The sequence below is a fragment of the Aricia agestis genome, chromosome 1 (genome assembly GCF_905147365.1).
Source record: "Aricia agestis chromosome 1, ilAriAges1.1, whole genome shotgun sequence".
NCBI classification, from domain to species: Eukaryota; Metazoa; Arthropoda; class Insecta; order Lepidoptera; family Lycaenidae; genus Aricia; species Aricia agestis.
The window spans coordinates 18,686,978-18,703,184 of record NC_056406.1 but is presented as its reverse complement, the minus strand read 5'-3'; the positions used below and the strand labels follow the sequence as shown (position 1 = coordinate 18,703,184).

The window sequence follows — 16,207 nt, the reverse complement described above, 5'->3', positions numbered from 1 at the left end:
AGTCGGCCAGGTACCGATAATGATCGGTGTAATGAATAGAGCAATGAGTGACCGGGGGCCCAAATATTCTGACTCACACTCACACACTCGTCCTAGGAAAGTTTAGCTGCTAAAGAAATAATAATTATAAGGAATCTTTAAAATGAATTCTATTATATTAGCTAGTATCTATTGAATTTATTTGTTTCTCAGAGACTTAATGAAAGTTTTGTAACAGTAACAGTAAAATTCTGTATTATATTTCAGCGATAAAACATACGTCGGAATTAATGTGAACGACTCACAAAGTGGAGGACAATAAAAATTATCTTTACGATTCATATACTGAGCTGAGGTATTAAATAGCAAAAGTTTTGTAAGTTTTAGGCGAAGGTATTCAGTTCCATTAGGACGAGGCTAAATATAATATGTTTTTAGAGGTCGGCCGGAGAATTGTCCGGATAATGTTACATTACTGAAATTGAGATTGTGACCACAGGCGTCTGTTTTTAGAAAAAAATTCACGCTTCGTGAGTCGCGCTGCCTATAGTGCTTGCCAGAATGCCAGCTGACGCGCCGGCCATTCCGCTAGGCCTGCGTCGTTTCGCAATTAAAAGACTTTTAATTGACAAGTGACTACTTTAAGTTTATATTTTATAGCCTAATTATATTTTTATATTTATTCTGCTACTTTAAAAATAAGTTCCCTCATGTTTTTTTAACATAAATTTCAATTTGTACAGACTAGGGCCCGTAGTCGTAGGAATGAGCTAGGGCTCAGCCGAGGGCTCAGCTCTACAAAAATTAATAGTAACAAATCAATTGTAGTTTCCCATTAACTGATGCAATACTTTTAATTCCTTTGTTACCGATCGTAACTCGCGAATAGGTACATCGATTGAACGGCAATTTACCATGAATCATGTTACTTCAATGGAAGTCATAAAACTAAATTTATTTTCTTACTCGCTCATAAGCAGGAGAACGAAAATAGCTCGGGCCACCTGGTATACCGTACTCCAGTGATTTACGACCGCGGCGCACAATACCGCAAAATAACCCTTGACTGTTACCATTGAACAAATCATCCCCACGGGCCACGTGTGAAGTCAAGAGCTACAAAATAGACGTTACCGGCGCGTCGAGAGCGGAGAGCCCCTCGTGCTAAAAGTAAATTAATTAATCGCATGAAATGTTTGCAAACGCTCTATTGTTATTTTTTAATCGATCATTCCGAACAAACACTCGAGGGATTCGTCGAGGATGGGAGAAGCGTTTATGAGTATGTTGCGGTCAATCGTAATATTATATTGTGGGAAACCGTCGACGTAATCAATTTGTAATTCGATATTTCCGAAAATAGGTTTTTAAACCAGCCATCAAACGAGCATTTGCGCCATTAGAAAAGGAGAGCGTCTATGTTGGAGGTCTCCATTTGTACGGGAGATGTGTATCACAGGGAATTAAGTTGATCGAAGCGGGGAGATACCATCTCGTGGTATTGTGCATTAATACATTCGGTCAAACACATTCGGACCAGTTTAGATACCCGATACGTTTGTTGGACGAGCTGGATAAATAAATCATTTTAATTGAAGACATTTGTTGACTCTGTGTTATTCTTTATTTTGTGCTTTATTCAGTAGCGAACTAGGTTAATTGGATAAGCTGAGGCCCCCACAAAAATTCTACAACGTCGCTATTGAATTAGAAATAGAAACAGAAGAATCCTCATGGTATGGATGAAACGTAGAGCTATAGAAGTAGAAATGTTTATTTTTATACTAGATGTTGACTGCAACTTTGTTGAAGTTAGTTGAGAATGGTACCTAAACCTTTTTACCAAAATATGTCGTCTAAATTGGCTCTGTAGTGACTTAGCCATGAAGAGATAAAGGAGAAAAATACATATATTATCTGCGAGCACGGCAGTGCTCCAGCCAAGCTTTTTAGTAAAGGCACGGCCGTAGCATACTTTTTTACAATATACTTTTATTACTTACTTCATATTATCTAATGTTGAATAATTTTAAGTATATTATTAAATATTAATTTTATTATTAGTATCACAAAATATGTATAGCGACATTAATTATATTATTATTAGGACAGTTGAATCATGAGAATTTTTCGCTGGAGAGTGGTGCAATATGTTTGTGCCGTGTCTCGCTCATCGCCACACTTTGTAGAGACGTCGCTCCAAGCCCGGCCGTTGGCAGTTTGGCAATTAACTTGTCAATGTGGTAAGTTGCCGTGTCAATTGCCTGCTAATAGCTGAAGCTACATAAAGCCATTTCAGTATTTTTAGCTGTGATATTTGGGTGCAAGTTGTAGAGCTGGTGTTTCTCTACATACTCGTATACAATCTTTTCCTGTTACAATCGCTATTCGCCAAAACCTTCCCTATAATAAAAATATTGTTTACTCAAAATTAGTTATGGTTTGTGGTTAGTAAGTATAATAATAATTGTTGCAGTCAAGGCCGACATTCGCCAACATAATACAGGCTGGTGATAAATTATAATATAAAATTGCAAAATGTAGAGTATCTTTTGTTTTGTACATTTAATATTTTAACCGATTCCATTAAAAACAGTTTAGTTCAATTAAAAAAGTGTTATTGTCAGTCCTTTAATATTTCTTTCACCTTAATTTGATCTATAAATATAATCATATGTAATCAAATCAATTATTTTGTTCTCTTCCACAATTATTATTGATGGCTTCTAAAGTGCGGCTCGGCGGTGCGGACTGCGGGCGTTTAGAGAAAGGTTTATAATAACTAATAAGCTACTGATAACTCTTTAAGTACTAGTTATTTATGGCCCACCAATTATTGTACAATTTGGATATTTTAGGGGTGTCGTAAGTCGTAACTCGTAACAATGTACGACGGAAACAAATGAAACAAAAGAACAACAGAAACATAAAATAGGGTATTGAAACAAATGATTATGATTTTGTAAATGAGAAAGATAAATTTTAATAATAATTTTATTATGAACGAGTGAATAGGAGTTCACAATTAATCATGTCGCTTATCAGATCGCGAGTTTTGGCGCGGCGCCATGTTCTTTTTGCTGAATGAAAGTAGAATAATTAATATCGCCACCAATAAGGGATGCTTGTATGATATGTACGTTGCTAAACGGTAAACGCATAAAACCTATCCAACTAGGAGTGAAAGCTGATTATGAATTTAGGACGTAGGAAATTTAAATACAACCAAACGACAATTTCAATCACACTACCGATTGAGCTGTCAGCTTATGAATAATTGGGAGCTCTATGAGGTGGCACTAAAGTACTAAACTCATTTGAGACGTTGGCAAAGATTTACGTTCCTAGATTACTGCCAAATAAAAAAAACCTACATACATATTATAAAAGTCGCAAACGTTATTGTACCATCGAGGAAATTGATTCCTAGGCAGTTGACAGACCAACGCGGTCATATTTTGGTCGGATCATGTCCGTTCAATGTTACCTAATTGTGATCTGTCGGCTGGGTTTGCCGTAAGTTGTAACGCGACCAAACTTCGTAGGTTCCCCCATCTGACTAGGAATCAACTTCTTGATAGCATAAACAGAGAAATAGATTCGAAGGCAGATTGCGGACCTGCGTAATTTGGTCGGATATCGTCAAATCTAACCAGCAGATGGCAACTAACGTTGACTTAACATAACCCGACCAAATTACGTAAGTCCATCAATTTAAGTACTTACCTATAGACTGAACTCAGCTTAAAAAATATTTATGCTACAGCTGCAAATATTGCAATCTCATCTCCAAAACATGAGCAAGCCTCCCCTACCTCCCACCATTAATCTTATATCTAATGACTACGTATACCTTGTATTTTAACATAGGTCTAGTATCTATTATCTTGTACTATTCGTGATCCCAAAATTTGCTGCGACTGCGCCTGCTTCAGAATAAGAATACTTTTCCAAGAAATTGGTTCTCTCGGCGATGCTGAGAGTCGTTAAGTGCCATTGTTGCCGTGAAATGAGGAGGTGATTCTAATGCGATTAATGATGCATTCAAGTCCGTGAGCATCCCGGTTGACAGGCGTTGAATTTTAAATGTAGGTTTCTCTATCGCGTTGCGCAAGTATCTGGCGTGACGTCACAGTGTAATTACAACACAGAACAAACACGCCGCTCCATTGCTCTCATTTACATACCATGGTTAAACATGGCCTTTTGCGAAGCGCCACGCATATACGAGCGTGACATAAGTGCGATGTATTTGATGTTCGCCCTTGTGCTACGAAGTACGGAGTAGGTACCTATTAGATATTGGCGTCAGTTAACATTTACATCCATGACTAGGGAAATAGTCTGGAAAAATCTAGGTTCTTTCATTAATTTTTCTGTCGCTTTTAGGGTACTAAGTTTAACTTCGTTAAAAGCGATGGAACTGAATTGAGTGGAACTTAGGCAATGCATTTTTGGCCTACTTATTCATCGCTAATGACTGTTCTTCATTAGTGCCGTATGCTCGCGGGATAATACCGACACTGATCGACGGGCGAACGCGGAACATTATGCACGTTCACGTCTCCGCCATTTACAGCTTTGCCGCACTGTAATGCTGAATGCAGAATGCAACATCACACTGCACACAATTGATTCACTGGCAGATGGTTAACCTACGTTAAACGGTCGGGTTATTGTGAAATAAAATTTTGTTAAAGTCGACTTGTTTTAACACACCCTGACCAAATTAAGTTGGTCCACATGTGCCTTCGATTCCATTTATCAGATGGTACCTACATCTAATAAGATTATTTCAAATGTGAAATTTTGATGAGTTGGAATTCGGAATTACTTTGGTATACTTTATCGTAATTGCAACAAGTCGTGTAATTTAAGCGGCAACGATGCACATTTTTCATTGCGCTCGCGCAGCCGTAAGCCCGTAACTCCACAATCGGTGATTAAGAGCTCACCTGACTCTAAAAATCAAACATCGTCCTTCTCTCTTCACACTCACGCCCGACTTTCATATACCAGGTGAAAAAGGACGGCGCCGAATCATCGCCGAGTTAGTTTTACTTGAATAAAAGACGAACTATAATGATTATGAAAAAAGTGTTTTGAGCAAATTTAGGTTTTATCAATACCTTTTTAGATATTAAAAAATATTAAAGAAAAGACAGCAAACTTCGAAGATCCAAGCAAAAATGTGTCTAAAACAAGGTTTTTTGTAAAAAAGAAACTATCGAGCATTTTTTGAGTAATCGTGTTTTCGTCTTGAGCATTTTATCTTTATGAACTGAAGTTACTTGTGTCAAAAAATCAGTTTTCTAGACCTTACAGATTTTGAGATCTAGGTTAAAGTATGTAGTCAAGTTAGGGTCATATGGGCTCTTAAGTAGCAGCCAGTGATTCACAGGCCCCGGCCCGTATACCGAAATTCAATTTAATTGAAACACGCCATCGAATATATTCGTTAACGAAGATTAATAGAATTTTTATTAAAGCTTATAGTTATTATTAAGTTAGTGAAAATGGTGGCGCATTATTTTCCAAACCTTTAAAATGAATAAAGAAATATAATAATAATAATTAATTCAAGTATAATGTAAACTTGTTAAATTGATAGAGATCGTAAATGTGTCCATATATTGTACATTTTGGTAACAGATGTCCCATGTTAATTTTCCAAACGGTTTAACAGCAGAATGAAAGTCCGCTTGTAAACTTTAGATTCGTCCGTCCGCGGTGTAGCTGATAGTGTTGGGCAACTACAGTAACTATTACTCGAGTTATCTCGAGTAGGGCGTAACTCGAAACCACTCGAGTTGAATTCTCTCTGACTCGAGTTCGTATCTAAACCGCGAAAAATACATAAATAAATGATTCCATTTCAAACAATAATTTTCTTTTTTACTTACAAGTTTTTTTACTAAAAAAATGAAAGAATTGAAACATATAAAAATATCATATTTTGTCGGTTCCAATTTTTTAACTATTTATGCGAAGCTGAGGGAATAAACTGGTAAAAATTCAAAAAAGCATTCACTTGTCCATCCAGTTACCTCGAGTTACGTAACTCGAGTTCAACCCGAGTTACGTGAATTTTCACTCGGTTTAAATCGAGTTTTGTTTTTTCCGAGTTGGCACATCACTAGTAGTTGTGGACAAATGGCTTGTTATTCCGTCGCTATCTAAAATACGATTAAAATAAATCAGCTAAGATACAACCGCTGCCGAACGATCTTAATCTAGGCTCGTGGAAAGCCAATTAGGTACAATTAGCGGAGTATGTACTGCCTCTTCCTACATCAGAATGCTCGGCGGTGAGACAGATAAGCGAAAATTTCATGTTCAGAGCCAATTACCAGCATTTTGCTAAATAAGATTAAAAATAGCATCTGATTATTTATATTGCCCGCGGCTTCGCTCGCGTTAAGAAGTATTATTATATACAAACTTTCATCCTCTATTGGGGTAGAATTGATCAAAATCCTTTCTTAGCGGATGCTTACGTCATAACATCTACCTGCATGCCAAATTTCAGCCCGATCCGTCCAGTGGTTTGGGCTGTGCGTTGATAGATCACCATGTCAGTCTCAGCCTTTGAGTTTTATATACATATTTAGATTTAGATTATTTTGTATTTATAGCACTTAACTTTGAATGTCATTAAGGTACACCGTACGCCAAACGAGTAGAATTTATTAATTTGTAATAGAGAACTCTATAAATGTTGTGATTCTTTGTCAATATCTTATTTACTTTAGAAAAAGCCATGTGATTTTGCAATTAACAATATCTTGCCATTGTAAAATCACATGGCTTTTTCTAAATGTATATGTATATGTGTGACTTTTAAATAGGCATTCAAAACGAGCGAATACGTGTTTGAATCGTTAATGGTCTGTGTATGGAAGAGGCCATGGTCTAGTAAAACAAGGACTGAGATAAAATCTATAACGTTAAGTAGAATATTTCTTAAGTCGTGTATTCTTTCAAAAAGTGCTTATTTCTGGGTTGGCAACGTTATGAAATTTTCGTTATAAATCGCGTAGTATTTAAAAATCTGCGGGGTAAACAAACTTTTTTGGAATTCGTTTAAAAATAGTTAGCTTTAGAAGTTGGAAGCCCTGTGCATGTGGCAGCAAAAACACTGACTTGTAAGGTTTACAAGTAACGTGAATATGACAGACTGTTAATTTACAATTCACGGGTGGTCCCCAATCGCCAGGAACGTTCATAAAATTGGTTCTGGGTTCTGGCCACGCTGTTTACAATATTATGTTGATCACGCCATACTAAAAATATACGTGACTACGGTTATTATTTGCCAACATAATATGTATTTGATCAATACTGTTTGTATTGTTAGGCAAAATTGGCGTACTTTTAGCTCTTTTCAAGCAGCAGTATAGTTTTACTATTTTATATATTATTAGCTATTTAGATATTTTTTACCGGAGGCTCAATCCCCCTACCCTATTCCCTTCCCTTCCTATCCGTACCCTACCCTATTACCTCTAAAAAGGCCGGCAACGCACCTGCAGCTCTTCTGATGCTGCGAGTGTCCATGGGCGACGGAAGTTGCTTTCCATCAGGTGACCCGTTTGCTCGTTTGCCCCCTTATTTAATTTAAAAAAAAAAAAAGCTTTTGCATAGCTTTTATCGCGGGCTTTAAGCGTGGCAACCGAATCAAGAAATTCCGTAACGAAAAAACCTAATACATACCAGGTCGGTGTCGTAGCCAGACTTCGGCACGGCGTTTGTGTGCGTGCGACTAGACTTACTCACTAGACGCACATAAGATGGCAATTATAATTGCATAAGTTAATAAAAAAATGTCCCCGAGTGCCACAAGTATTTTATTTATTTTTAATAATAGCCAGCAAGTCTTTACTTACTCCAACATTTTTATATCTGGCAGGGAAGCCTTCGTGACTTTTTTTCATTAACTTTACGCGTGTAACTTTATGGTTGCTGCTATAGAAGTAGTTAAAAGCATCTTTTACGATCATTTTCACTCTGCTTTATCACAAATCACAAAAATATTAACGTCAATTGTAGAGCGTTTTAAAATCATTTTAAGAGCTCTACATCTACATGAAAGAAAATTTTATTGCAATAATTTATTTCTTCATGTTTTTTGGAGAAACTAGATTGTTGTGAAGTGAAGTCCGAATGAAACTAGTATTTGCTTATAATTTTTTATAGTAATATGTAACAATAGTTTTCTATTACAAGCTGTTAGTACTTACTAAGTTACTACATATTGAAATCCGATAAAAAGTTTAAGCTAATGGCTATATTTAATATTATTCCAATCCAGTGATCCAATCCAGTGCTAGATTGCTACTGGTATAAGGTAAATGGGCAGTGGAATTAATAAATTGCATTCCAGTGCCTGTTTACATTATTCAGGTAGTAATCCAGCGTTAGATTGGATAACTGGATCGGAATAATGTAAACCCGTTATTATGAAGTTTCTAAGGGTGGGTTGCACCAGAGGCGTAGTTAGGTATAATTAAGGTTAAGGTTATCGTCAAATATGGCGTCCATTATTATTACTAGGGATTTGACAGTTCATTTGATATTTTGTTATGGTTAAAGTTAAAGTTATAGTTATAGTTAAAGTAAGTTGGTGCAACCGACCCTAAAGCCCGTCACAGACTTAGCTATAATATAATATATTAATATACCGTACTTACTTAATAATATTTACAGGGTGCAATTAAACCTTCCTGCCAAATTTTGATATATTGATCCTCGTTAAAAATAAAAATACACGTATTTTTTCTTTTATAATCACTCAGTACTAAAATGTTGAGAAATAGCTTCCGAAAGTTATAACACCCAATTTTCTGGAAAAAAGGCAGGAAGGTTTAATTGCACCCTGTATTATAGTAGCTACCAGAAATATATTTTATAGCTGAGTGTGCGGTCACGCGAAAATTAGTATAGAAAATATATAGTAATATGCCTAGCTATAAAAATATTCATATATATTATAGCTAAGTCTGTGACGGGCTTTAAACTGTTGTTATTTTTCAAACCAGTATCAGGGCATCATGGGCTATTCCGTGACTTACACAATAAAGTTAACGTAACTTAATATCGTTTTCGCCGCTGCATGCAATCGGTTACCCCACAATTCGGTAAGGGATGAACCCTTGTGTAGGGACTAGGGAGTGGCATCTACGGCCTACCCCGCTACCTTAATGGATTACTAAAGGTGCTTGTGTAATCAACGACGAATATAATTAAACACCGAAAATGTAAATAGGAAATGTGCACCTATTCCCATAATAAAAGTTTGTAAATATGTCGAGAATTTCTTGTTTTAAAAAATGTTAAAGTTCAATTAATCTCAGTATTTACACTCATTATTTATATATCACGTGTCAACATGATTTAAAAATAAAAATTATAATATCAGCTTTGATCGTCATTTATTTTGCAGCAATAAATTCTTTTCCGGGACTAGATTGAGTCCAATTGAGTGGTGGCAGACGGAGAACACTTTCAACACACTAATCAAGAATATGCTTACCTATACTAGGTATATAATATTGGATTGATATTAATATTATAGTTTTTATAAATGAGGTAAAAAGTAGTTAGCAGAACGTGGTTTCGATCCACGGACCTCTGGGTTATGGGCCCAGCACGCTTCCACTGCGCCACTCTGCTCTTATCTCCCGCCTCGGATTTCCTGATCTATTTCTTTACACTCTTATAATCTACGAGTATGGTTACCTAACTAGCTCATATTACACAATTTATAGGCGAGAAAAGTAGCGAGAAAATAATAGAGGTATGGTTTTGCTGTCTAACAGCATGGCTCTACATTTTCCTCATTTGTCTTTACGAGTTTTGATACTATTGTGTACACTCTACAGACTCTCATACGAGATTTATACTCGCGTCTCGTGGCTCGGCTCACGGCGCGTCTCGTAGCTCGCGTCGAAGCGTGAGTGTAAACACAAAGCTCGCGTCCCCCTCGAGCTCCTTTGGAAATCGCTCCCGACGCGAGCCGCGCCGCGAGACGAGCCGCGAGACGAGCCGCGAGCTCGAGCTTACACTCAGGGCTCGCGGCGCGTCTCGCGGCGCGTCTCGCGGCTCGCCTCGTGGCTCGCGCGCGAGTGTAAATCGAGTATCAAGGAGCGTAAATAGAGGGTTTTGAAGTAATATTACATCTATTCTAAGTTCTAACAATTGAAATTAGTGGCGAACAACGTCTATATAGACGTTTTTTTAACAATCAAGCGTCTCAATGTTAGTATGAAAATAATCTGCAAGTCTTTAGAGGTATGCTCTATCTAGTTTATACCTATTGTTATATCGTCGCGTTTACTGCAATTTTGTGCAAATCACGTAAATTAATATTGTAGGTATGACGACTGTTCTTTTCTATGAATTAATATTATTATCTATATAGTTTAATAATCGTATCACGTATGACAACTGGAGAGAGAAAGTAGACAGCAAATACCAAAATATGTATAGTGCAAATGTTAGTCCGTAAACAACACTTCCTTGTTGGGTTAATAATTAATCTTAATCCTAATGTAAGAGGGCTAATGTTCGCCAATTATTGGCACTCGAGTGTGGTGAAAGGTAAGCGCAATACTTTTAATGGAAATTCCGCGTGCTACGTGCCACGCATTCCATCTGCGTCTATTAACATTCCCACCCATTGCCTGTAAATCTTCTATTTCTAACGTTCTCGATAAATATTGAGACGTCCATTATATCACTGCTAGGACGCGGTCCTTTATCTGTGATGAACGTGTCTTGCTTATTGAAATAGTCCGCTATAGATTGTATCATCATCATCATTGTACTGACTGTCGACTGCTAAAGTGCAGTTAAGGCTCGATGCTTTGGCGTTACATAGAGATGTACTGGCAGGCAGGAGCACCCTGCTCCTTTCATTCCTAAGTTTTAGTAATGGTGTAGAAGATTTGTCAACAACTTCGTTTATCGAATATCGTTTATCGCACGCGAATTTAAATTTTTTCCGAGAAAAAAATTGTGTTATGTCCTTTTACGGAACTCAATTGATCTCCATATCAAATTTACTGAAAATTAATATATGGGTTAGACTCAAGAGGCAAAAAACTAAATTCTGAATTCTGGTGACAAGTGATAATAAATCTGGTTCTTAGGAGTTTTTTTAATTTTATTTGAACAAACAGAACAGAACAGAGTGAAAAATAAATAAGTGAGTACTATAATTATTATTAGAACTGTACATTATAATGTACAGTTCTAATTATAATACTCACTTATTTAGTGTAGTTAGTAAAGTTACTGAGAGCGACATAAAAAATTGAACTCTGGGATATACCCCAGAGTTCAATTTTTTATGTCGCTCTCAGTAACTTTACGTAACATCCATATAAATAATTACTCATGTACTGCTATAAACTATATTTCTTGTTATTCCTACTACCTACATCAATTATGTGCATCATAATATACCATGCCTTATTCATTGGCATTTATTAATTAGTGGTTTGATATTGACATTGCCTTTACGTTTTTAGCTTTTCCCTATTCATTTAACATTTTTCCCGATTGGTAGTCGCCAATGTTCAATCCACTTTAGCCTTCGTCAACGGATGACTTCATTAGGAGAATTTCCCGCTAAAGTGGCTGTAGAGCTAAATGTCGAATCGTCTTGCCATACATCTACGTCTAAACTCTTACTCAAAGGAAATACTCTGCTAATTACAACAGCACTCACGTATTGTTATTATGTCTGAATATAACGCAATTAAGTCGTGACCGATGCATGTTGCATATTTGTCGCATATGCTAATTAGATGCACTATTATGTTTAGGCAGCGACTAGTCACCCATTATTGAATTAAATTGTGAATGGCCGGACCGCAATTCGTTTTATGAGCGAAGATTATACGAATATATCAGAGGGTACAGTCGTAATAGTACCCTCGCGTGCAACTGACGTGAAAAATGAAGACATGTGGACATTACTCGTGCAGCCAAAACCCTCAAGTCTCAAACATTTTACGGACTTTATATATTTTAGGAAGCGTGAAATACAACATTGTAATGGAGTTTGATGTTCTGTTGTTATTGTTTTTAATTAGGTGAATTTAATTATTATAATATGTTAATATCTTTTTTATTCTCCATTCATCTATATATCTATACATCCATACATCTATACATCTATACATACATATAAATAAAATTGGAGTGTCTGTTTGTAATATTGAAAGAACCGTTTTTTACTAGATGCATATGAATGTATATAGGGTACATACACCAAAACAACATTTGTTTCAATTTTTGTACAGACATACAGATGTCTGTCTGTCTGTCTGTCTGTTTGTTCCGGCTAATCTCTGAAATGGCTGGAGCGATTTTGACGGGACTTTTTTTGGCACATAGCTGATGTAGTAAGACATAACTTAGGCTACTTTTTAATCGACTCCCGAAAAGGAGGAGGATATATTTCACTTTTTTTATATTAGTTCGCGGACAGCTCCGTCGTTTGTAGACCGATTTCCAAAATTATTTTGTTGTTGTATGAGATGTAGCCCGAATTTGGTAACATGATCACAAAAGTGGTGATCTGATGATGCAATCCATGAGAAATCGACAGGGCTCCTTAAAATTTATATGGAAACATATAGTGATTTTACGTTTTCCTGAAAGATTTTAAGCTTTTTAACTACCAAAAAATAAGAATTTGCGCCGAAGTACACTCTGGTTCCAAAGGTGCTGTACAGAACTCTTGAATCCTTATAGATAAATGTTCGGCAAATTTGGCGTTGTTTTAACAACTAAAAGCATATTATTATGTCAATGTGTCAATTATACTAATTATGCCATGAATCACTACATTATTATCAAAAATCTTGCCTTTGATTTTGAAAACTCTTTTGTTGCTATTTAGTGTTTACTGTTTATAGAGATACACTAACCCGAATTTGGTACAATGCTTACGAAAGTGGTGATCTGGTGTGATGAAACGTGATCAGATCAACTACTTAACAAGATCCCAATTTTACTATTTGGGTAAGGAAGGGGAAAATTTCTCTCTTTTTCATTTTCTTTTTTATCACATTTTGCTGACGCGGACGAAGTCGCGGGCAACAGCTAGTAAAATATATAATTAATAATATAAACTATAATTGGTATAATACTTTTTATAACACGCAGAAATTTCCTTGCCACCTGCTTATTTTTAGGGTCCCGCACCCTCAAGGGTAAAAACGGGACCCTATTACTGAGACTGCGATGTGTGTCCGTCTGTCTGTCTCCAGGCTGTAACTCAAGAACCGCTATAGCTAGAGTCTAGACTTCTGAAATTTTCACAGATTATGTATTTCTGGTGCCGCTATAGCAACAAATACTAAAACAAAATAAAGTTAATATATTTACGGGGGGGCTCCTACACAACAAACGTTATTTTTTTGGTCTTTTTGGCTCGTAATCCATAATGGCAACATATAGATTATAGACACTAATTGAAATTTTCACAAAATCCTCAAATATATGTGTATTAAATAATAAAATTGAAAATAAAATAAATAATTAAGGGGGGCTGCCATACAAAAACATGTTTTTCCTTATTTTTGCTCTATACTCACTTGGCCGATTTTCTTAGATCCAGGTATCTAGTTAACTTCTGCGTGTCATGAGTATCAAACACATTACACATCTGATTTTTCAAAGTCTCCTCTACTCGGACAGTTTACTTTTTCTCGGAACAGCATTGTTGCGTACGAGCAATGCGTGTTCGGTGTTCACACGGCGTTTGATGCGTGCAACAATTTTCATTTTGCCACCTCCGAGAGCCGTGAGCCGCGCGATGTAACTCCCGTCACGTCCCACGTTCTATCCGGGTTTCATTATCCTCATTGTCCTGTCGATTCAAGTTTTTTAAGTAGCGGTTCCCGGCCGATAAACAGTCAAAAGTTTATGGCCTTCGAAGGTGAATGAGAATGAGTAACGTAAGATTCCCACCCCCAGGTAAAGTAGTTAATTTGTCGTTAAGTGTGACGATTGACGACTGTCGATTTGTTTTTCTTACCTCCCAAATTGATTTGTACGTGACCGTGTAACAATTTTTACAAAAACGCTCGATTGAAATGAACAGGACAACTTCAGCTGACTTCTGAGCAATTTAGTTGCAACGGAAATTTACAAAACCGACGATTTCCGCTGCCGTTTGGGATGTAAATATTATTATAGTAGTGTTGTTTTACATCAATGGAACCTAATTTTGGCTAAATGGACCGTGTATACATTGCGCGGTCGTAAACGTCTTGCCGCATCGAGCTTACGAAAGCGTCTGATAACAATTAACTAGATCACTCAAACAAAATTATTGCGCGTTATCAGCACTCTCTTTCGTCTATATTATCATTATTTATTGCAAACTAAACAGATACTTTCACTTCCTCCTAACAATAACGGCCCTTTATTAATATTGCGAGTGACAAGTCAAATAGGGCGACAATGCAATTATGTAAGCACACTTTCCTATGATACAGGCTACAGCAGAGAGCTAAAGGGTTTAGCTTTGTCACCCACATAGGCAATGAAGCTGAAATTAAATGAACCACAAAAAATGAAAATCACTTTGTTGCAACTTGCAACTAAGTAATTGTCTATCGAATCGATTCGATCGAAAACAATTATTATTTTTGACGGAACGCGGCTATTATTTAATAAATAGCGTTTTGTTTGTTGTGTAATAAAACAATGGATGTTTGTATCAAAAAGGCGCCGCTTCCGTTGATTTATCGTCTTCAACATTGGCCCTTTGTCTCCGGGTCTTCGGCGCACTTGTTCCTTAATCAAGTTCCGTGTTCCTTCACTCATAAAAGAAACCGCAACTGTTAAATTAAACTGGACATTACTGTCGATCTGTGTGTTGCGCTTCTTTTGCGATTTGCGTATGAGTCTATAAATATTTGGGAATTCAAAAACTAAGGTTACTTAACTAAGATTAATTCCTTATATTTTCTAATGGATAATATCACTAAAGTACTTAACAGTAAACACTCAAAAATGAAAATTAATGTTACAAATTACATTAACTTTCCCTAAACTGATGAACTTGATAATGTAATCAATTTACAACTGTGTAACCCAAGTCGGATATTCAAACGAATTCTCGTTATTGTCGAGTCTCGCAGCTGTACGTTGAAATTTGATTCAAACCGTTAATGGTGCGTATGTGATCCGAGATTTTGTCTCAATGTGTTCTGTCCGGGCTCCTGTGTGGAGATTTTTTGTGGGGGTTTGGCACGGGGCACGGCAGGCTTACGTCTGCGCAGACGCTGGTGAAAAAAATACAGCTTCCTTTTGCACCCGGCCGGCGCAGGCGCAGCGATTTTGGATCATTTTTGTATTGTTGCCACTTAATTTGAAGATCCCTTTAGAATGTAACAAATCTAAAAGTGTTATTGAACTTTGAGAGATAATTTGGAGCATAAAGATAAGTCATAATAAAATTATTTTCGATATGTATGTCTGTTCATCTGTTGAACAAATGGCGGCGTTATCGGCGGCTGCGGCGCCTGCGCAGTGACGTCACTACTATAATTAGGAGCATGAGAGCACCGAGAGCCCGAGGGATACATCATGCGTACTCACAGAAATAATGTCTGTTAGCGTACTTGATTTTAAACTCGACTTGAGTACTAAAACATATACGGCCGAATTCTTAGAAGTCAATCGAAGGGCTCTTAAATCACGGACCGTGACTATCTGCTTAGCAGAATTCCAAGGACATAAGAGACTATCAAAATATTAATGTTTTCAAAGTTAAAACTTTGTAAATATGCCCGGTAAATTAGGTTTTTGACAGGTGTTTATTTAATTGGTCTGTGTGCTCTACCCGCATCTTTACTATTTATTACGAATCTATTGACATTGAATCCATTTAATCTGTTGGTAAAGCGGGCTAAGATGGAACAAACATACACATACGTAGCCAAAAATCATAAGCCTTCCTTTTGGCCTTATCGTAGTCTGGTAAAATGCGTTTAAATTCGTTTAATTCTGTATAGTGTCATTTACAATTTGCTAAGTGTTGTAGAGCAAGCCGGAGTTGAGATAACAGATAAGCGTCGCGTGGTGTTATTGAATGCAAATTGCATTTGGAGCGATTGTTGCGCGTCTAACGAGCTGCTGCTGGTGCGAAAATGATTCATGGATCTATAGTAAATCAGATCTATAAATATCACTTCGAATTTACAAC

At 36.7% G+C, this 16,207-nt stretch overlaps 1 protein-coding gene and 1 non-coding gene across 4 annotated transcripts in view; one reads left to right on the top strand and one right to left on the bottom strand.

The window, feature by feature from the left end:
• LOC121733529 (tensin-2-like) overlaps positions 1-16,207 on the top strand; it is a 119,118-nt gene that overhangs the window by 12,008 nt on the left and 90,903 nt on the right. The window lies entirely within an intron of this gene.
• On the bottom strand, positions 9,580-9,651 carry Trnam-cau. Its single transcript has one exon. It is a non-coding gene; the product is annotated as a tRNA-Met (tRNA).